The 24,210-nt window shown below is 34.4% G+C and overlaps 1 long non-coding RNA gene across 4 annotated transcripts in view; it reads left to right on the forward strand.

The window, feature by feature from the left end:
* Window positions 1-12,315: 12,315 nt before the first annotated feature.
* LOC125612822 overlaps window positions 12,316-24,210 on the forward strand; it is a 247,459-nt gene continuing 235,564 nt past the window's right edge. For 2 of the 4 annotated variants that reach the window (XR_007343297.1, XR_007343300.1), the window contains exons 1-4: window positions 12,316-12,480; window positions 15,728-15,768; window positions 19,630-19,735; window positions 21,999-23,000. This is a non-coding gene — a long non-coding RNA (uncharacterized LOC125612822). The remainder of the gene's footprint in view (window positions 12,481-15,727; window positions 15,769-19,629; window positions 19,736-21,998; window positions 23,001-24,210) is intronic. The other 2 variants (XR_007343299.1, XR_007343298.1) reach the window with 1 other exon arrangement.

A 24,210-nucleotide genomic window follows, 5' to 3' on the forward strand; every position in this document is an offset into this window, starting at 1 on the left:
CCGTTTGCCGGGTGGGCGGGGCCGTTAGCAGAGCCAGGAGGGCGCAGGCCGTTTGCCAGGCCAGGCAGGGACCCTTCTCGCCGCGTCGGCCGCCCGGGGCCGCTTGTGGAACCCGGTAGGCAGTGGCCTCCTCGTGGCTAAGAGCCGGGCGGGCAGGGTGGCTGATCACCTAGCGAGCGGGGCCGCCAGGGGAGCCAGGATGGCAGGAGCCGTCTGCCGGGCCAGGCGGGGACCCTTCTCGCTGCCCCGTGGATTGCTTTTTTGATTTCTATTTAGTGTCATTTGGATTTATTTTGCACTTAATTCAGCCTCCATGGATTCTTAAGCTTTAGGGGAAATTCAGTCAACTTGATTAATTATAAATTATATGGATTACTTCTTCATTCACTGCATTCTTAGTTCAATAACTAGGAAGAAGGTAACTAGAGTTAGTCCATTTATTATTAAAATGGTATAAGCAAGTTTCTTCAATTTCAGCTCAAAATATAAAACTTGCCTTTTTCCTCACTTGAATTTTTGTGGTTATATCTTAGAAATCATTGTTTAACCTAAGCCATGAAAATGTATTCTTTTATTTTTAGTATGGAAGTCTTAGTTTCATGCTTATATTTGTGTCCATGATTTTATACTGAGAAATGGGAAGTCAAAAAAGGTGTATTTCATGGTATACATTTTCACATCTTTCAGGGGGCCATCTTAAACTTTTATTATGAAGACACTGTTATCCAGAAGGTAGTTATTATGTGATGGTCCTCAAGTGCATATATTAAACTTGGTCTAAAAACCTTTGCCATCTTTTGATGATGTCATCAACTTCAAATCTTGAAGAGGGGATATCAATAATGAGGATAGATAATTTCAGAAAGTTATATAATACTGTCTCAAGAAATGTGGCATAGCCAAGTTTCGATCAGGATAGATGGCAATATTGTGAGAAAATTGCAGACCAAATTGGATCAAAAGTGATCCAGGAGGATTTGATCTAATGGAAGAAATTATAGAAATATCTTTGTTAAAATATTTTATTTTCCATCTCGTGTAGTTATAAGAGTGATAAAAAACATGTTTAAGTTTATATAAGTGAAAAGGATTAATTTTTGATAGTTATGAGTTGAAAATTCTAAGTTGGGAGAAGTTTGTGTCATAATTTGTTAATAGTTTTCTTCTTTCATTGTGATGTATTATTCATCAACTGTAAAAATACATCTTTCAATTACTTAAAAAAATCTAAGTACTAGCAAATTCTGATGTACTAGTTAGTATAGACCTCTTGCCTCTCTTCATATATTCTTAGTTCAGTGAACCTCTCCACATCTCAAGATGCAGGCTCTATTACCAGTCCCATTGTTCAATTCTGAATTTGATCTGACAACCTACAAGAAAGGAGTAAAAGGAACCCTGAACTTATTTTTTCTCCAGAGTCTTTGCTCACTTCAACTATGCTATGTTATTTCTTTTGTATATTAAATATATTCTAGGTTTATATTAAGAAGTTTTTACTCCACCTCATTGTCAAAAACTGACTCTTAAATAATATTCTATATGCTGTATTAAATTTTTATATTTAGATCTATGATCACTTGCAATTGATTTGCATTCATTGTGCATTTAAATATAGATTTCATGTGTACTGATGGATATTCAGTGTCACCCAATGTTGATTAATAATTGATATCCTTTTCCCATTAACCTTCCTTTTTGAAGTGGTTGTCTTATACATGGATATAGTAGGTTCTCAACTTTTCCTGTTTAGCTGCAGGATAACCCACACAATCAAACCCCACTCTGTCTGGTCCTTTATCACCTTTTGCATCAAGTCTGAACACTCAACCCTACTCAAGGCTGAACACTCGACCCCTACCCATCTGGTGCAATGGAAACCCACATCTGGCCCCTGCCCTATCTGCCTGAAGGCTGTATGATCCAATCACTGTATGCCAACAAGGCAGCTTGCAGAGACCCCATTAGATTTGGGCTATAAAAAACTCCCTCCTGCCAGGTCCTTCTCTCTTGTTCTTGCTCTCTTTGTCTCTCTTTCTCTTGCTCTCTCTGTCTCCCTCTCTTGCTCTTGCTCTCTCTCTCTCTCTCTTGCTCTCTCTTTCCTCTCTCTCTCTCTCTCTCTCTCTCTCTCTCTCTCTCTTCTTTTGCACTGCTACAATAAAGATCTCTTGGTCACTCCGAGTATTGTGGTAACTTTCCTTTCAAAAACATTGCTATTTACACTTAGTTCCCTAAAGTTCTTGTGAAACTTGGGCAATTTTTCCATATCACTCCTCACTTTATATTATTATAATCATTATAATTATATATTCTGAATTTTATTCAATCTTGCCTCACCTCTTTTTCTTTCCCTAATTTCTGGAGGCTTTGTTATTTATAATTCCCCTTCAATATACAGCAGGAGAGAAACTTGGAAGAGAAACCTACAGGTCAGAGGTCCCAAAAGATGTGCCCAGTTCTAGACCATCCTCGCCAAATGTAGGACCACAGTAGGAACTGATGAGCTCAACCCTCTGTGGAGTTTGTGTGACAAAGGACAGCTGATTCCTGGTCTATCTCTATAAATATTATTTTATATATTTTTCTTTTATAATAAAAGGACTTTGATCGTTCTGTATTGCTAATTATGTAACCTCCTTGGCTTGACTTGCAATAATAGTTTTTGCTATGCAATTATATATTTTTATTTTATTACAGTTTAATAGTGAATTATATTTTTCCCATAGAATTGGAATGTGGAAGTTGACAGTGGGAAAATGTAACAGTGATTCACTTTATGTGTTGAATATAATCCTTGTTGCTCTGCCACTTCAATTTATTTTTAAAATGGAAATGTTTCTTTCTCTTCCTCTCTCCCTGCTCCTCCCTAATATTTCCCCCTTCCCTAATCTCAGGGGAAATGGGATTACTTTTCTTCCCTATCCTAGGCAGAGTTATCTGTCCCTGAGTACACACCCACCATAGGAACAAAATAATCCAGACTTTGGGGATGGTATTGGAAGACCTCAGAAATAACTATCTCCCAAATTAACTAGTGAATTCCAATTCCAATGGAGAACAAGTGGAATGTAGCCTTTGAGTCACTTCTTTAAAAGTCCCTTGTTCCTGCTGATGGGCAGAATCACAGGCTCTGGGACAGGAGTCCCCTGTGTTTCTCCTTTGCTAGCAAAGCAATTAAACATTTTCCATTAAAAAAATGGTGAATTATTCATGAAGGGAAAGTGAAGAATGAGAGATGGGTAAGCAAGAAATGAAAGACGGAGAACAGGAATTGATACATGGGAGAATTTATTTGTCAGAGCTGACAAACAAAGTCCATCTCTCTATGAGAGAGAGGCAAAACAGGCTTGCGTTCTAGGACTTTTAGAGGGGAGGCTCAGGAATCGGAGCAAGTGTGTGTGTGTGTGTGTGTGTGTGTGTGTGTGTGTGTGTTGTGTATGGTGTGTCCTAATGTGTGTGATTAAGGATTGGGTTGGTATGAGGGAGTGGTGAGCCTTTCTCAGAAATGCCCTTAGGCGGGAAAGTGAGACATTTATTTTTAACATGGTGGCTGTCACTTAAGATGGCCATCCAGATGCTAAGCAAGGACCTTATAATACATAATAGTGGAGTTCATCTTGACATAATCATATATATACTTACATTTAACACTTTGTGAAAATTTAGTTTTGGGAAGAACATAAATATCATCTATACCCAAATTTATTTTTGTTTTTATAAGTAAGATTATAAAAGGGGATTATGAATGATTCATTAATTCATTTGTGAAATTCAATATAAAGGCAAATATTCTGTGTTCCTGTTTGTGCACCATATGTGAGAACAATGTAGATAAAGATTCCATGTGTGGAGATTTCAGTCCATTGGGGATTTAGAAAAATTAACACAAATCTAAACTGTAGGAAGAAGAGCTGCTCTTGGAACTCAGATAACAACATTAGACCTGCAGTGGGACATTAAAGGAAGGCCTTTTAGAGGAAGAACGTTATTGATATAAGATGAATTACTATCCAATATATTTGATACTGTTTTCTTATTTCCTATTTGTTGTTCCTATTTTGTCTTTCACTTGTTCTCTGCATTTGTGGTTTTAATTGAGAATTACAATATATTCTGAAGATTGAGAAGCCATGAGTTGAACAGAGGGGAGGAAATAGAAAAGGAAAAGCATGTCCATGGCACATACCAGGCCATTAGAAGAGATCAGTGGATTTGAAGCACAGCTATGAAAATTCTATAGTAGCAGGGCCAGGAAGGGCAGAGCATGGGGGGACTGGTCAATGATCCAGTGGAGAAGTTTCTCCATGGATGGACACATGTTCATACATATGTGCCTGCGTGTCTACTTGCATGTTCTTTCTTATTCTCAAACAAACCATGATTTTCTCATTTGTCTCATAGCATAACATGTATTATAAGACTATGTTACCTCTACCTCTTGATATCCTTTTACATTATATATAGTATAGTTACCTGCTTAAATTTCTTGTTTGTGGATTATTTATATTTGCAGTATTTCCCCACTTAGAAACCAAATATAATTACTCCCACATCAGTGTGCCTTGGTTGATCATTTCTGAAGACTTGTCCCACTTCATCCTGGAGAAGGGATTGTCACCTCTGCAGGCTCTGAAATAAGGATTCTGTTGGGGGACGTTGTATTTTCTTGCTGATTTTAGACATGTTTGCATTCTAGAAACTGTTAATCTATCATGATTCATGCGAATAATATTTTTTTCTGCATCCTTAATTTTATTTTCACTGCCTGTACAATAATGTCTTTTCTTCTGCTTTTTTTTGTTCTTATTCTAGATTTCTAAGGTGGAAACTTAAATGATTTAGATTTTTTTCTGACTAATGTATTCATTCAATACATTTTCCTCTAAGCTCTGCTTTCATTCTATCCAATAAATGAAATGATTTTTTAAATTTTCATTTAATTCCAAACAACTTTTGTATTTCTCTTGACATTGCTTCCTTGGATTATGTCATTTTTGAAAGTATGATGTTTAGTCTCCATGTATTTGGAATTTTTCCATTCATATTTCAGTTATTGATTTCTATATTATTTTCCGTGTGATCTGAGAGTATGAATTCCATGATTTTATTGTTTATCAAGGTGGATTTTAAGGCCTTGCATTAGCTTTCCATGACTGTAACATACCTTATATAATAATAAATATATGCAGATAAGAGGTTTATTTTGTTTATAGTTCTGGAGATTCTGGTCTATGATCATTAGTTCTTTGGCTCTTAGCCTACAGGTCAGGAGCAATCATGGCAGAAGTGTATATCAGAACGAAACCACTCACCTCATGGCCAGGGAGCAAAGACAGAAAAAGCAAGGGACTGAGGTTCTACAGTCCTCTTTGGGGGCATGTTCTCAATTTCCTAGAGACTGTCCACTGTACTCCCCACCCCCCTAAAGGATACAGCACCTCCCAATACAAAGCCTTCAGCACATGGGGCTTGGAGGGATCTTCCATATCCTAATGGCAAGTTTGGCCTAGAATATTATCTGTTTGAGAAGTGTCCTGTGGGCTAGAGAGAAGCAGGCTTTTAGCTTGTTGTTGCACTTTGTTCTAAACGTGTAAACTGAATCCTGTTGATTGACTGATACTGTTTTCAATTATGTCCTTAACTGATTTTCTCTCACTATATCTGTCCATTTCTGATAGAGGGTGTTGAACTCTTCAGTGATAAATGCAGACTCATCTACTTCTCACAGTTCTATCAGCTTCTGCCCCATATAATGTGATGCTCAGGTGCATACATGTTTAGGATAGTTACGTAACTTTTGGAAAATTGATCCTTCTTTCCTTTTGTAACGTTCCTATTTATCCCTGATCATTTTAGTTCAAATTCTGTTCAGTCAGAAATTAGCATAGCTGTAGCTGCTTTCTTTTGAATGAGTATTAGCAAAGTGTATTAACTTCATCCTTTTACTTTCATTTTATATCTGTATAATAAAGTAGGCTTTTGTAGACAGTCAAATCTTATTTTTGATCCATTCTATTAGTGTCCTTTAATTAATTTATTTAGGGAATTGACATTCAAATCAGTTTCTCATTCTTGACTCATTTTGCATAGCATTAACCTTTGTGAAAAGAAAAAGTTAGGTATTTTCTAGTGTGCCCCACAAAATGGATTTGTCCATTGATTTTCTAAGATTAAACTATAAATAAGGAGTAATTTAGATTACAAATTTATCTAAGTTTGAAGACAAGTAAAAATGTGCTTGGCTCAGAAATGCAAACAGAAAAAAATGAAAATTAAGAAGACAAATAGTTCAAAATACTAGTAATCTTTACCCCAAAGTGAAGAGATATTAGGAGGAATTCATATGGGGGCATCAACAATATTGATAATGTTCTATTAAGTTTGACATTAAATTTTTGAAAATCTAACTTTTTCATTTTATAACAAAGGCTGATATATCATAGATAGTTTTACATATACCATATGCAAATATTTCCTTATCATTAATCTCTTATATTAGCATGGCACATAATCACAATTAAAGAATAAATATTATGTTACCATTCACAGACATCCAGACTTTATTCAGATTTTCTTAATTTTTACTGAATGCCCACTTTCTGTTCCAGGATTCTATTTAGGAAACCACTTCACACTTAGACACCCTCTTTATTTTGGCTTCTTTTGGCTGTGACAATTCCTCAGACATTCCTTGTTTATTTTAACATTTGGCATTCCCAATTTGGGATTTCTGGAATGTTTTTCTCATGCTTATACTATGTTTTATGTAAGTTTATTTTGTTGTTCAAGTGTTTACAATGTTAGACATTAGAAGGGTTTATAGTTGGTTCCTGTACTGAGATTGTAGTGTGATTTTGTATGTCTGGCTGATTGGTTGGTTGCATTATTGTTTAGTTTTACTCTTGCAACTGTAATGTACTCCAGAATAATTTTGGTGATTCCTAACCCATTCCAGCATTTATCATTTCTTCTTAGAGTCCTAGTCACATATGATAGTAAATAGTATTAGAAATAAATGCCTGGGTACCAGGTGTAGTCACTGACACTCAGGTGTCTATTCATTCTAAGCTTCATCAGCTGACAGAGCACAATGAAATATATGCATACAGTAACTTCAACAAATACTCATCTAAATATTTCTACATTTACCCCTGTCAGCATATATAGTTAAACATAAATTCCTACTAATGTTCCCAGAATGACCTGAATCTAATCTAACACCTTGTGAATCAGTCTAATCATGTCTACTTCTTTGTGCAAAACCTTTCACTCTAAAAGAGTAATTTGATTTATTTGATCATTCTGCCCAAACACTGGTAGAGGTTTCAAAATTTTTAATTCATACCCCCACTGAAACAACTTTACCAACAAAAGGGTGATGCTTACATATGACTCCTTTGGAATTTAACCTTAGAATCTCCACATACTTCCTATTATTTAGGTCAGCTCCTTACCCCTCACTTCCTTCCCTTAGCTTATTATGTATATTTGTTACACAGTTATATGTTCTATGCATTTCTCCCTGTGGTCCTCTAACCTATTAACTAGTTTTAAATTTATATACGTTAAGGTTCATTCTTTTTGATATAAGGGACTGTAAATTTGAAAAATAGTATCATTAACACACCATTAACATCAGAATAATTTCACTGTCAGAAGGAAATCTGTATTTCACCTTTTCAAACTTTGTCTCTCCCAAGTCCCTAGTAACCATTAATCTTTTCATCATCTCTATAAATTCACCTTCTTCAGAGTGTTGTAAATGGACTTACACACTATGTAGTTTTTTTCCAGTTGGCTTTATTCAGTTAAGTATATACCACTAATTTTTATGAAGTTTATATCATGATGGTTTGGATATGCATTTCACTAACAAATAAAGTTGTTGAGCCTCTTTTCCTGTATTTATCAGGCATCATCTATATATTCTTTGAAAAAACATTCCACTCACTTTAAATTACAATATTTCACTTTATTCATGAATTGTTGGAGCGTTTATATATTATGGGCTATAGCTATATCTTTTGCAAACATGTTTTCCCTTTTGGGGGAGGTTGTAATATTATACTTAGAATCACAAAAGCTCTTTCTTCATTCATTTTTATTATGTTGTCATCTGTGAGAATTTTTTTTCATCTATGTCATGAAGATTTGTTGGTATGTTCTCTTCTGTAGGGTTTGAAGTTGAAGCTGTAACATGTATGTCTGTGATCTCTTTGTGTTAATTACATATATGGTATGAGAGAAGAGTCCAAACTGCATGTGGATAATGGATATTCACTTGTTCCGGCAATATTTGTTGAAGAAAATATTTTTCCATATTGAATTGTTTTTGCAACCTTTTTCTGGGGGGATGCTTATTTTTGTTTCTGAGAGATGGAGTCTTACTGTGTTGTCCAGGCTAACCTCAAACTTGCCATCTTCCTGTCTTGATCTCCTGAGTAGCTTGAATTACTGGCATGCGTCACTATGCCCACTTGTCTTGGCACCCTTTTAAAACTAGTTCTTCATGAATATGTGGGTTAATATTAGATATTCAACTCTATACCATTGATATTTGTGTCTATTTTTATACCAGCGCCACAAATTCATGAGTATGCTCAGTCTGTAAATTTTGATATCATAAATTATGAATCTACTACTCCAACTTTGTTCTTCTTTTTTAAGAGTGTTTTGGTTATTTTAGATCATTTCAATTTCCTTATGAATTTTAAAAGTAGTTTGCCAATTACTGCAAAACTATGAAATTTTAAAAGGAAGATATAATTTCTATACAGATTTCATTGAACTATATATAATTTGGAAAGTATCACTATGTTAATATTTAAATTTTCTGATCAACAAACATGGAAAATTTTCCTATTTTAAATTTATTTAATTTCAAAATATTTTGTAGGTTTCAGTCTATATAGCTTCCACTTACTAAATTTCTTCCTAAGGATATTTATTTTTTAATATATCTAGTTTTCTGAGTTTTATTATTACTGATTGATAGTGTGAAATTGACTTCTGCGTATTATGTACTGCAACATGACTGATCTTGATTTTTAGTCCCAATTATTTTAGCAGACTATATAATACTCTCTATAAAATATCATATAATATGAAGACAAATAGTTTGACTTCTTCCTTTCCAATGTGAATATTAAGTATGTAATTTTCTTGCCTAACTGCCCTGATTACAACCTACACTAATAGAAGCAACAGAGGAGTTACTGTGCATATCTTTGTATTTTCTAATCTTGGGAAAATTGCGAGACATTTACACTAATGTGTTATTTTTTTTAAAAAGAGAGAGAATTTTTTAATATTTATTTTTCAGTTTTTGGTGGACACCAACATCTTTCTTTATTTTTATGTGGTGCTGAGGATCGAACCCAGCACCCCGTGCATGCCAGGTGAGCGCGTTACCACTTGAACCACATCCCCAGCCCCTAATGTGGTTTTATAAGAATTTTTTTTGGTGGATTCTCATTTTAAGTTAAGAAATTTTTCTTCTATATCTAATTTTTTCAGTGCTTTTTATCATAAATGAATTTTGCCTATGTTAAGTAGTTTTTATACATCTTTGAGGTGTTCATCTGGTTGTTGTTTATTCTATTAATATAGAACATTATGCTCTATTTTTTAAAAAATGTTGCAAATTTGCATTTCTGAGATAAATATCTTCAGTCATAATGTTAATCCATTTTATATGTATGGAGGGTTAAAACATAAGAGTAATCTTAAGGTATGTTCAGAGTCCTCTCAGTCTGGACTTCCTGTACTTTAGGATAAGAATGGTGATTCCATTCTAGCACAAGAAGGGCACCCTTAACATCTTAACATCTCTTGCCTTTAAGAAACAAAATGGATGTAAGAATGATCTTGTTCCTGCTGTTTTGCAAGTGCCTATAACTTAAAAAAAAAAGTCAATAAGCAGGAGTTGTGTATTTTTTGATTCCTGCATGCCTATTTCTGGAATTTCCATAGACGTTTCACGTGTTAAAGCTGACTTGGTGCCTGTGGAGAAAAAAGAGTAAATTTAGTATCTAAATGGTAAGAGATCTTCAAAGATAAAGAATGCAGATCGGAATGAGAATGAATAAGCAGAAATAACAAATCAAATACATTTTCCCCATGCTCTTTTAGATCACTTGCCCATCCTTGGGAATGGGTCAGTACAATAAAATGGTTGAATCTCATTTATATGATAGGTTTTATCTTGTCCTTTAAAAGGTACAGATTAGACACTATTCGTTCAAAGCAATTTATATAATAATACCATTCTTCACCCATGGATACACCAGTTTCATCCCCTGGGTAGGCCAACAGTGTCCAGGGCATGAAGATTTTGGAATATGACACATCCTAATGTATTAACTTCGATTGGAGTACTTCCATTATTTGAACTGTGATATTAGGCATTGTTCTAGCACAATGGAAATATTCGAAACTGACTTTTCCAATCTTTAGATTTGATAGCGTGGGAAAAGGGGTCTCAAAACTGAAAAGAAATTAGAATTGTGGTACACAGTGGTTTTTGTTTTGGTTTTTGTTTTGGTACAGGGGATTGAACTCAGGATCACTCGACCACTGAGCCACATCCTCAGGCCCATTTTGTATTTTACTTAGAGACAGGGTCTTACTGAGTTATATAGCACCTCACTATTGCTGAGGTTGGTTTTGAACTTGCGATCCTCCTGCCTCAGCCTTCTGCGACTAACCTGATGTGAAGTCAGTAAGGGTTAATGAAACTCCATTTGAAAGAAATTCCACAATGGATAGCCAGAGAAAGAATAAATTGAGATGGGCAGTGTCCCATTAGCTTGTAATTAACTAGTATACAGGGAAAATATAATGGGAAATGGGGTGCTTTATTAAAGGGAATAGTTTTGTTATGTTGTTATTGTTATTTTACATGCACAGATGCTTTAAAAAGGAAGAAAATAGGGGGAAATATAAAAAAAGTACATATTCAGGCCCTTAATGAGAAAGTAGAATTGAATGAGTAGTTACTCATCTCAGAATGGCTAACAAGGTTCAGTGGACTTTGAGTGTTTAGTATTGATAGGATAGGCAACTTTACTAATATGAAGTCTCAGGCAAAAAAGACAGAGCTGAGCAACCAGTTCCCACATATTACTCACTAATATGGAAGATGTGATTTCCCATAACCCACTAAATCACCTGTGACCAGACTTCACTGAGGCTGGCATAACCAATGGAATTCTCAGAAAGATGCCAGAGTCAGACCATATCATGAGACAAAAACCCTGCTGCCACATTCCAGCCTGAACAGAAGACAGCGATCAATGAAAAATAGCTCATGTATATGAGAGCAGAACTTGGTGTTAACTTAATTGACCTTGGTGGTGAATAGGTACAATTTCATACATCTTAAATTATGAATTATGAGTTTTTCTTGTCTCAATGTGCTCATCAGCTATAACATGATTAATTTTAAAATTGGAACAAATAACTTGCATCTTGCAATTATTAGAAAACCTGTTAGTATTTGCAAATACTGGCTTAATGGTCAGTACAGACTGGGGATTAGTCTACAGATTTTATATATTATTAGTTTACTCATAGAGCAGGTACTATCACCACTCCTATGGTCCAGTTCTGAATCTGAGAGAACATCTAAAAGAAAAGAATCTTGAGCTTGACTGTGTCTGTTGTCTGAGTTCTTATATATTTTAACTATTAGAGTATTTTGGTGTTGAGGGTGTAACTCGGTGGTAGAGCTCATGCCTCCAATGCACCACAAACAAGCTGTATTTTTTCTAAGTGGCAAATACTTTGCAGATCTATTTAAAAAAATACCCTAATCCTGAAGTTATTTTATATATAATAAATGTGGTATTAAATTATTTTCTATATTTAGGTGTATGATCTGTCTGAAATTAATTTCATGTTTAATATGAGGGTAAAGTTTAGATTTTTATTCTCAAATGGATATTCAACTTCTTACAACACACACAAATCCATCCTCACCTCATTGATCTTTTTATCAATTTGTATATATATATATATATATATGTGTGTGTGTGTGTGTGTGTGTGTGTGTGTGTACACACATGTTCCTGTTTTTGAGGTCTCTATTTTTACTGGTTTATTTATGTGCATATAAAATAGTCTTTTTTATGATGTCAGGAGCAAAGGGACAGAGGGGCAGAGAGAAATCCTAGGCTCATGAATCAGTAGTCCCAGCGATCTTGGATGTCCCTACCTGGACTGCAGGTTCTTGTACCCTGGGTCCTTCTTAAGAGGTAGGTGGGATTCCTGGATAAGAAAATTCAGGACCCTACTCAACCGCATCCAGCATGCCACACATCGGAAGCTTTGAGCAGTCAGACGGGAAAAGGGATTAAAGGAGTTCCGCAGCTGCGCGCCAAAGGAACCCCGCCAGCAAAGCAGGAGTGGCAGCAAAGCCTCGGGAGGTGGCGAAGCCGCCGGAATCTCTGAGATGCGGAGGAGGATGGCGCTGGATTGGAGGTAGGGAGTAGGGGCGGCTGGCTGGCTTTCCCTGCAGACAGACACATCTTCTCGCGTGTGTATCTGCATGACCTTATGTGTAATGCGGTGTTCTGTTCGTATACAAACCTCATTAATTTTCTTGTTTCTCAGACTGTTGCTGCTATTTTGTAGACATTCTTTCTGTCACGTGGTCTCTTACATTGCGTACGTATTTATGTACTTAAATTTCTTAATTATTCATAATTCGCCAAATTTATCTATGTAATTTTAGTTGACAATAATTGTGTTTATGGTGTAAAATTTATGCTTTGACCTATATATATACATTGCATTACGTTTTATTTAAGCTAATTATTGTGTAGAGCACCTCACCAATTTATATACCTTGTGGTGATGAGATTAAAATCTATTCTTATGCAATTTAAGGTTTATTTATTATTATATATGTAAATATATATAATATAGAGAGATTGTGGTGCTGGGGATTGAACGCAGGGCCTCATGCATGCTAGGCAAATGCTTTAACATTGACTAACATTGAGCTACATCCCCAGCTCTCATTTAAAAAAAAATAGTTGTACACGGACACAATACCTGTATTTTATTTATTTATTTTTATGTGGTGCTGAGGATTGAACCCAGTGCCTTACATGAGTTAGGCAAGTGCTCTATCACTGAGCTACAACCCTAGCTCCATCCCCAGCCTTCTTGTAGCAGTTTTAAACTATGCAATTTAGTAAAGTTATAAACTTTCCCTGTGTTAGTGTGCCTTTGCTCATTTCTAAAAATCATTATGTTCTCATTTAAAATGTAAAGCAAGAATATAGTTTAGAATATTGTGGGTACCCTCACAATTTTAGACATTTCCATGTTCTGGGAACCAGTAAGTTATCAATGTTCATTCAGAGATTCTAATTGCTTTAATTATTACTTTTTTGATTTTTTAAATAATATATCTTCTATTTATTTTGGATTTAATTTTATTGTTCTTCTTTTTCTGTATTCCAAAGATTGAAACTTAGATGATTTACTTAGCTCTTATATCTTTGCTAAAATATACATGCAGTGCCATGAATTTCCCTCCCAGTTCTGTTTTTTTAAATGTTTTTTTTTTTCAGTTGTAGTTGGACACAATACCTTTATTTTATTTATTTATTTTTATGTGGTGCTGAGGATCAAACCCAGTACCTTGTACATGCTCTACTGCTTAGCCACAACCCCAGCCTCCCAGTTCTGTTTTTTTTTTTTTTTGTATCAAATTTTGAAGACTTGTGTTTTATTTTCATTCACATCAGATTTTGTTTTCTCTTAAGGTGTTTTCCTTCATCAACATGTTATTTGAAAATGCATCATTTAATCCTCATGCATTTTGAGATTTTTTAGTTATCTTTTCGCTTACTCTTTGATTTGTAACTTAAGTCCATTGTGGTCTGAGAGCATACAGGATATGATTTCCATTCTTCTGAATATGTTATTTGGATCAGAATGTAGTCTATCTTGATGGATGTTCCATGTAACAGTAAGTAGAGTATGTATGTGATTGTCGAAGATACTTGTGGTTTTCAATTGTATCCTAATGATTGATAGTACTATTGGTTTCAAATGTATCTTTACTGAAAATACGCCTCCTGGATCTATCCACTCCTGGTAGAGGGTGTTGGTATTTCCAAATATAATAGTGCATTCATCTTTTTCTCTTTGCTCTTCTATCAGTTTCTGCCACATATAGTTTGACACTCTCTTGTTAGATATACATACATATTGTTAGTTTTTATATATTGAAGTTCATGTTTTATTAAAGTAGGATTTGAAAATCATAATTATGAATTTATCATTAAGTTACTATAGGGAATTAATTGCCCTAAAGCAATTTCCTTAGTCACAAATTCAATCTTACTCTTTTCCAATCACTAATCTTTTTACTGTATCTATACTTTTGCAGAGTGTCATATAAATTGAATTATGAAATTTTTTTCTTTCATTTTTTTTTTCATTTAGTGACATGTCTTTCATATTTATGAAGCATGTCTGATAATGATTTAGATTTGCATTTCCCCAAGACAAAATATATTTAGTGTCTTTGGGTGCACATTGTATAGCTTTTTGCAAAATAGTTTATTCAAATAATTTATTTTTCAATTGTGATATTTTCCTTTTTAGTTTTGATTTGTAAGTTATGTTTATGGATTCTGGAAAATAGACCCATGTTAGCTATATGACTTGGAAAGATTTTCTCCTATTCTTTTGAGGTGTCTTTTAAAAAAGTTTTTTGATCATATAATCCTTAATTGTGATAAATTTCAATATATCTATATTTTTCTCCTATTTCTTGTGCATTTACTGTTTTAATGTTTATCTTAGAGGATATTTTTTAACTGAAGGCCACAAAGATGTATTTCTTTTACTCTACATAATATTCCTATTTAGCAATACTATTTGTGTGTTAGGTGTATGAACAATTTGCTTTAATTATTTATATGTTGTGATAGATGAATCCCAATTATGTGTGAAATCCAACTGGAAACATTTGATTAAGAATAGTTTCCATATTGTATGAACTTAGCAATGTTAGAAATAATTGATCATATGTAAGGGTTATGTTTGGGCACTCAGTTTTACTCCATTAATATAAATATCTATCCTTACAACAGCCCCATAAGACTTTAATACTATGCCTTTAAAGTAATTTTTGAAATCAGGACCTATGAGATTACCATGCTAACTTTGTTATTCTTTCTCAAGATTATTTTGTCTGGTCTGGATATATTACATTTATATTAGAATTTTATAAACAGATTATCAATTTAGTAAAAAAAAAAGAATGCCCTCTTGGATTTAAATATGGATTGCATTAAATCTATAGAACCACTTGGAAGTTATTGCTATCTTAACAATAATAAGCCTTCTAATTAATGAACATCAAATATTTCCATTTATAATTAGTATTTAATAAATTTCAATAAGTTTAGTTCATTGTCTATAAACTATACTTATTTTATTAAATTTATTCCCAAGTACTTTTACTTTTATAATGCTATTTAAGGAAGAATAGTTTTGGGATTTCCTTTTTAGATCATTTGTTGCTACTGTATAGAAATGCAATGGGTTTATGTGTTTTTATCTGTCCTGAAACATTACCAGACTCATTTTTACTTCTAATTGCATTCATTAATGTCCTTATTATTCTAAATATAGAATAATGTCATTTGCAGAGAAAGTTTGACATTCTTTCTAATCTTTATGTCTGATATTCATTTTTTTCTAGTGTCATTGTCCTGACATCATCTTCCAGTAAACATTAAAATGGTAAGAGTGGACAATCTTGACTTGTTTCTAAATTGAGGAAAATTTTGATTTTTTTTCAGATAACAAATGATTTTATATGAGATTTTTTTGTGTGTGACATTTTAGGTAAAGAAAGTTCCTTCTATGCCTAAATTGTTTTGAGATTTTATTATAGAGTTTGGATTTGTTAAGTGCATTTGTTAAGTGCATTTTGTGTGAAAAATGAACAAAGATATCTTGGGCTCAAGAGAAGAATGGGCAAATAAGAAAATTGCTTTGCCATATTTTCCTATCTATCCACCCTGCCAAACTTACATACATCATCAAGATCCAGGGTCTCTCCTTCTCTTTCTTCATTGCACTCCCTGTAACTCAGTCACCAGTTTAAGTGTCATTAACCACTTTTTCAAAAGTAGATGCCTATGCCTCACATATTCCAGAAGCTCTGTATTTGGATAGTATGTGGTGGTATATCTTAAGATCCCTCTTAAAGCATTTTTGGAAGACATGACTTTTGGATATTAGAAGCCAATATTGGAAAAATGTCAGTGACAGGATCATGAATCATATCTATGCAGTCAGGAGAAGTTTTTCTTGGTATAGCATTCCTTCTACAAATGATCAATAGACAACTGTCCTTTCAAGCCTCTCAGAAAGCCCTATGATAGTTAAGATCTTATTTTAGACCCCATCAAGAATTCTTATTTTTGGTACTGGGGAATGAACTCAGTGGTACTTGACCACTCAGCTACATCCCTAGCCCTATTTTGTATTTTATTTAGAGACAAGGTCTCACTGAGTTGCTTAGCACTTTTATGTTGCTGAAGCTGGCTTTGAACTCCTGATCATCCTGTCTCAGCCTCTGGAGCCACTGAGATTACAAGTGTGTGCCACTGCACCGTGGCTCCATCAAGAATTCTGTGAGATCAAGTATTTTCTCAACACACCTGTCATGGAATGTTATTACCTGTGACCAAGCTCAAAAGACACAGAACAGATCTCCTCATTACCACATTTTAGCAGGATACAAATTTGTATATTTTTTAAAATGATGATTTAGGCTAATTCCTGTTTATAAATATCTGAAAATGAATATGTGGATGCTCAAGGTTTTGCAGGTGGCAAATAAGTGATACACATGTGTTATGCACAGATATGGATAGATCAGTGGGGTAAACAAGAACAAGGTCAGCACAACATACCCCCAAATCTCCATTCAATGATCTGAGAGATTGACAAAGTCTTAATGAAGACTCTACACATGTGCTGGCTAAACAAAGAATCTGGCAGTGGGGAAGACTATCCACTTATGCTACACAACTTCTTGCTTATGCCCTGTGGATCTCTGCTGGGCAGCAGCAGGGTTGTGTCCAGGAACCATGTCTACAAAACCTATATATCCCTGAGACTGCACACACACACACACACACACACACACACAAATTTCTTGTTTTCTTGCCCTGTAACCATGCATTTTCCATACTACCTTCATAAATTCAGTAAGAAATGATTTCCTGCCACCTGGAGATCTGCCCTGAGATACAACTGACCTAAACTACATTTTTGTAATATCTGTATGATTTGTCAAAACCATTTCTCTTCATTTCAAAGCATACATTACAGTCTGTCGTAATGGATGCTGTGACTATCATCTCTTACTAAAGTTTGGACTAAAAAAGAAAAGGGTAGAGTGGCATGCTATAAATCAATCACAGGAAATCTGGATAACAGTGTCTGTAACCAAATTTGTCTTTTTATGTTACATAATAAGGCTTTTCATTCCTGTGTTTAAAAATCCATTAATGATAGTTTTATGGTGGAAGGAGACCCTCATCGTTACACAAAATACATGTATGAAGACGTGAATTTGGTGTCAACATATCTTATATACAATCAGAAATATGATAAATTGTGGTATAAATGTGTATTAAGAATTGTTATTCAAAAGTAATAATAATAAGAGAGCTCATGTATAATGGCATAATTTGGAGTGAACATACTTTACATACAGAGTTATGAAAAATGGTGTTGTGAATGGATAATTATGATTTTAATGCATTCCACTATTGTCATGTATGTAAGAAATAAAAAAATATAAAATATAAAGCATTATAAATAAATACTCATTTCAGTTATTTTAATCTTTTTTCTACCACTCATTGATAATTTAAATGAAAATATCACTTTTGCTAGAAATGACAGATGTTATTTATTCTGTTTTAAGTTTTCAGAATTCTTACTGAAATATCTCCTATTGAAAAGGAAAAAGACAAACTAGTCTGGAAGCTAAAAAGGCAAAATTTTCTCAGACTCATGCTAAAAAAAATTCTGTGAATGTTTCCATTTTATGACTTAATTTTTCCTATTAGTATGTTTACAAAGTCATTACTTTGTGTAGACAGAACACTAATTTTCCCAGTCTGAATGCAGAGACCAGCAACTTCATTACTGTGCAGATGTAAGCCTCATTATATTGTTTTAAGTTTCCTCCATACAAGATACAGACGTTATCTATAGTTCATAATTTCATCCATCTCATTTCTGTAAACATCCATGTGATATTTCCTTATGCTAATCACTTGTAATGTATGCAGTATTTTCTTACTTTTTAATCAGCAATTACCTGAAATTATTTTCAATTCTCAGCAAAATAAAAACATTTAAATTGTGTACATTTATGTATTTCAGGCAGCACATATTATTGTAACATTGACTTATGGAAGGAGAATTGTGGTCTTTTATCATTTATCATATTCTTAGAAAGTTTTCATGCTTGTGACTTTTTCAGATTTCCATTTTGTTGATTAGTAAACAACTTATCCATCTTCATATTATTGACTTGATCCATGATTTAGGGATGAACCCTTGGCAGTCCTCCACATAGTTTAAGTATGAATAGATGTTGACTGTCCTGGTTATTGAAGATGGAATTCCTCAACTGGTGTTGAACAGGGATTTCTTCACCTGAAACTACCAAGAGAGACAAAAACAAAACAGTCCAGAAACAATTCAGGACTCCAGAAAGGTGACTAGGAGTTGTTTAGAGCCTTCAGTGTGGATAAAATAATGTCAGCATGACTGTGTAGAGAGGGGCACATTCTTCTGTGAAGGAACATTTCTACAAGTGCATCTCTGAGACTCAAGAGCATGGGTCTTGGGTGCAAGTAATAAAATGGTCAATAGCATGTTCTAAAAGCTAATCTGGTGGGATGGAGACATTAATTCATTAATAGTGATATTTTATATATAGTTCTACTGTGTGTTAATTGTGGTAACTTGTTTTACCAAGATGGCTGCAGCCATTGCCTCTGGAATTCAATATTGTATAAAGATAATTTTAAGGCCAGATATTAGTTAAAATAAAATCTGAAAATGTTCCCCTCATCCTTAGTATTAGAGCATGGCACCAATTAAATAATGTCACTACATGTAAAGAGCAACCTTGTATTCTATACACAGTACTTAGAAGTGGCATTTCTATGATGAAGGATGGAGACAAGATAATCACCAATGTAAACTGGAGGTTTTCTAGAGAAACAAATAGAAAATATAAGCTTTTCTGGTTTCTCTTTCTTTGCATGATAATTCTGTTCTTCTCTCATAAATTGAAATTGCTGTCTGCATTATTTTATAATTTGGTGACTTTATGTGCCAAATGTAGATTACAAAGAAATGACAGATTGGTGTCCAAATGAGATGGTTTAATCTTATAACCTGTTTTTACTTGATACCTAAAAGTTTTCCCTTCATCTTTGGTCTTGTTGCAAAATAGTCATTTATTATAAGGTCCTCTATCTTTATGCAGTCAGGGATTAGACAAAATGGTTGAAAGTCAAGTTTGTTTAAATGACCTCTCCTTGTGTCTTTGCTCTTTTGTTTTAGACTACTTCCAGATATCTTCAACTCATGTCTCAGTGGAGTAATGGCAACCTGTGTGGAACCTGGCATGATGCCTCTCTCCTATTCTTACCAGTGGACGTGAAATTTGGTACTTAATTCTTCCAGACTCTCAATTCCATCTTCTTAAAACAGAGTGTCTTCCAAAATTTATGTCAATATTCTTTGGGCCAATGGTGCAATTAGATTGTGTTATAGTGGAACATCTTTCTCTTAGACAGGGCCATACATATGGGTGGCCCATTCAGCCAAGATTTTTCTTTCCCAGAGACTACCAGTAAGATCAATGTAGTATGGTCCAAGTGTTAAAGAACTAGTAACAGATATAAAAAGCAGGCAGACAAGAGGATCATCAAAAAGATGGCTGACAGATGGGAACCTTTAAAACAGACAAAGTTGCACATACAGATTTTTTCTTAGCTTACAGTCAGGGCAGGTAGAGGAATAAGCTACTGCAGCTGGCTCAGATTCTTCTTACCATCATTGTTGGCCACATTCCTAGAGTGAGAAGTCCAGGAATGTGGGCCTTTAGGAGGAGTAAAGTTTAAGTCAGAATATTGAACCCTCCTTGGTTCCAAATAACCAAGAAGATCATCTTTTTAGTTTTTTCTCCTTTTATCCTTGCGTGTAGAACAATACATGAAAGTAGAATTTTAATCCTTAATCATCTTGCTTTTAGTGTAGACCCAGAAACAGCAATCTTAAACTTTCCAATGATCAACAGTATTTTAAAATTACAAATGTTTATCCTTTTTGTGTTAAATCTTATTTTCCCATTGTTTTAGAATAATTTTTATGAATTTATTACTTAATACTTGTCTTTAGTTTTTTTGGTGCTATATATGCAATTTAAAAATGTCCAAAATGTTACAAACATATGATCATTATGTAAAGATTGAAAAATACAGTTAAAGAAAACAGTCTTGTCATCCTCCATTATGCCACTTAGATATGGTATCCTTCAAAGGATGGCCTGTTCTCACTGAGTTTAAAATCTTTTTTTCTTTTTTTGGTGATATTCTGGATCTAACCCAGGACATGCTTTACCACTAAGCCATATACCAGGCACTCCACTTATTCTAATTTGTGCAATTTTAACTTAGGTTATTCATGAAAATCAAGTTTAGTTACCATTTTAAGCCAATTTTATGTTGAAGAAAAATCCTAGAAGCAATTGACATTAAACATTTTATAGAAAACAACACCCTTCATTAGCTGATCACCTAGGAAAAAATGTGTGGATTAGTAAATTCAACAACATTTTAAAATTTTTATCTCTTTAATCATTTTAAGTTATGTGAAATGAAAGGTATTTGTATTCATTCTTTTAATTTTATGAACACTCTTTTTATTTTTTTAAAATATTTATTTTTTTACTTGTAGTTGGACACAGTAGCTCTATTTCGTTTATTTTTATATGGTGCTGAGGATCGAACCCAGGGCCTGGCACATGCAAGGTGAGCTCTCTACCCCTGAGCCACAACCCCAGCCCCTTATGAGTGCTCTCAAATGTCAATTTTTGGTGTTTTTCAAGCACACATGTAGACACAGTATACAATATACCAGTGTGCTCACATATACATGAAAATCGGCAGAAAACAAAGACTTTATTGCTTTTTGCCTGTATGACTTCCACAGGTGGGATAAAAAAGAGTTATAAGGATTTATTATAATAGACTGTCAGATTTAGCCCTTTAGAAATTAAAATAGAACCTTGTGAAGTTTTAAACATTGGGAATGAAGTTTTGTTAGTCATGGTGGATGTTGAAGTCAAAGGTTCAGCTGGCCTTGCCTCCTTGAGGAGGCAGATTTACTGCCACCATCACTACTGTTTATTTTCCTGCTTAGGACTCTTCAAAGGAGAAGATGACTTTCTTTTTCTAGTGTATTTGAGAGCTTGAACAGCTGGCCTCTGAATAAAGACAGCAGAAAGAAAAACAGAGGGCAATAAACTTCAGTTAGACAAAATAGGACTAATTGGTTCAGGAGAAAAGGTGAATTTATCATAAAAAATTGAGCTCAGAAAAAGATGAAGACAAAAAGTTAACATGGTTATTATTACTCTAGAAGGGGCATGCATAAAATAACTTTATCAGACCACAGTTGGATCCGATTATAGAGTCAGCCCAGATATTTAAGCATGTGAAGTCCTCAGAAAAAGGGTTTTTAAGAAAAATAAAACTTGCAAGAAGTTTAACATTGCTTCTTTTGCTTCCCCTCTTTCCTGGGAGCTCAGCCTATACTCAAGCTGTGTGTTCCGTGTCCCCCCCTTCCCGTTTAGAGCTGTAGTTTCCGCTCTGAACTGCCTTGGAGCCTACTAAGCTACTGCCTTAGCCCCTTCCTTTCCTTTGCAGCTGCAGTTTCCACTCCAAATTGTCATGGAGCATATTCATGCTGCTCTGAGAGGTGATAAGACTCTCTTTCTATCCAGAGGGATACTCCTGACTTGGGTCCTGGAACCTACCTTTTCCTGTGGTCAGTGGATCCTGGTGAGTTGGTCTGTCCTTCCTCTGAGTCTAGTTGGGGTTCAGCCATTCTGGGGGAACTGGAGCATCAGCCTAAAGGAACCCAGAAAAGTCTTCAGGTGGTGTGCACTCTTCTGTCAGTTCCGGTGCTCCCTCTCTACCATCAAATCAAATGGCAGTTCCAAGGACCTGAATAGTTGGAATCCCACTGGGACCTCTGGAAAATGGTATGGCAGTTACACTTAACAAGAGACCAAGCATCACTCAGAGGGTTGGATAATCCGGGTTTTTTTATACTGGCAGACCCAGATGAGGTGGTGCTCTGAAGATCTGGGCCCTGAGCTGAGGTAACATGGGGCTTTTATAGGAAATTTGACATCATTTCTTAACCATTACAACATTGGTGGGCTTGGATTCTTGGTCTACATGACCAAAGACCATGCACAGGGAATTTAAGATAAGTAGTTCCCAGGTGTAGAACAAAGACATTAAACACCTGTGTCATTGTGAAATGGCCTTCACCATAGGGAGCAATAACTCAGGATGACTTGAGTTCATCTCCCTAAGAGCTAAAGTTCTAAGAATTAAGCCAATGAGATTTTAGTTTAGTCAGCAGTTAAGTGGCATAGTAACATATAATTTATACTAGCAGTTAAGTGGTGTAGCTATATTCCTACAGAGTTTAGAAAGGTACAAAGTATAGTAAAATCAACCCTTTCCATAGGCTTTGGTTTTTCATCATTGTTCTTATACCTTCATTTTATAATCAGGTCTGGTATCTGTCACACCACCTTTCAATTCTGCTTTTCCTTTACTGCCTCCTTTTTGTGTTGTGAGGAGACCAGGAATCACTGTCAAGCTCCCTTCAGTCATCTTCTCCATTTATTTAAGGTATTGCTTTTAAGTTTATGACCTGTTGAAAGTTCAATATATATATATACAGAGTAAGCAAAGAGTATAACATGTATGCTAATAATAGCATGTCTAGGCAACATTTGTTGAAAAAGTAATTTTCCATATTGAATTTTCTAGGCAATCTTATTAAATCGGTTCACTACAAATGTAGGGAATACTTTTTGGACACTCAACTTGATTTCATTGAAATATTATTTGCTATACCAATACTATAATGTCTGTTTAGTGTAAGACTATAGTAAGTTCAGATATTAGGATATTTAACAAATTAAGTTCTCCAATTTTGTTCTAAGATGGTATGATAGTTCTAGAGAAAGTTATTTCCATGTGACTTTCAGAATAATTTTGTCAACTACTGAAAAACTTTTTAAAGAAGCAAGAATTTTCGTAAGAATGATATTGAATCTATAGATCCATTTGGAAAGTATTGCCATCATAACAATATTAAACCTACTGAGTAATGATAAAGAATTTTGTTTAATATTTGTGTTGGATTTACTTAATTTCTTTAGTAGGTTTTGCAGTTTTCAGTGGACATACCTCATACATACTTTGTTGAATGTATGCCTAAGTATGTATTCCTTTTATGCTATTAGTAATGAAATTATTTGCTGAGTTTTTTATTTTTAATTATCACATATTAATTGTACATATTTATGGGTTTGATGAGATAATTTGATCATGTATAAAACATGTAATGATCAAATCAGTGTAATTAATATTTCTTAGTGTTGGAGACCAACCAACATCCCTCTTTTACTTTTTTTGAGGTATTGAATTGTCATAAATTATAGTCCCCCTACTGTGCTATAGATGAGTAGAACTTATTACTCCTATCTAAGGAGTATTTTGGTAATTGTTAAACAACCCTTTTCTGTCTCTGCAACCTGCTACAATTCCTAACCTCTAGAGACCATCATTTTACATTCTGTTTTTATGTGATCAACTTTTTTTTACTTCCATATGAGTGAGCCTTCATTGTTAGATTAATTAATAGCCATTATATAGAAATGCAATTAATTTTGTACTGACCATATTTATACTGAATAATTACTGAGCTTGTTTTTATATTCTAATCTTATTTAGTGATAACTTAGGATTTTATATACGCATGTCATTTGCAAATTTAGGTAGTTTCACTTTTTCCTTTCTAAACTGGATGTCTCATATTTATTGTGTTAGATTT

Source organism: Marmota marmota, unplaced genomic scaffold (genome assembly GCF_001458135.2).
Source record: "Marmota marmota marmota unplaced genomic scaffold, marMar, whole genome shotgun sequence".
In the NCBI taxonomy this organism is placed as follows: Eukaryota; Metazoa; Chordata; class Mammalia; order Rodentia; family Sciuridae; genus Marmota; species Marmota marmota.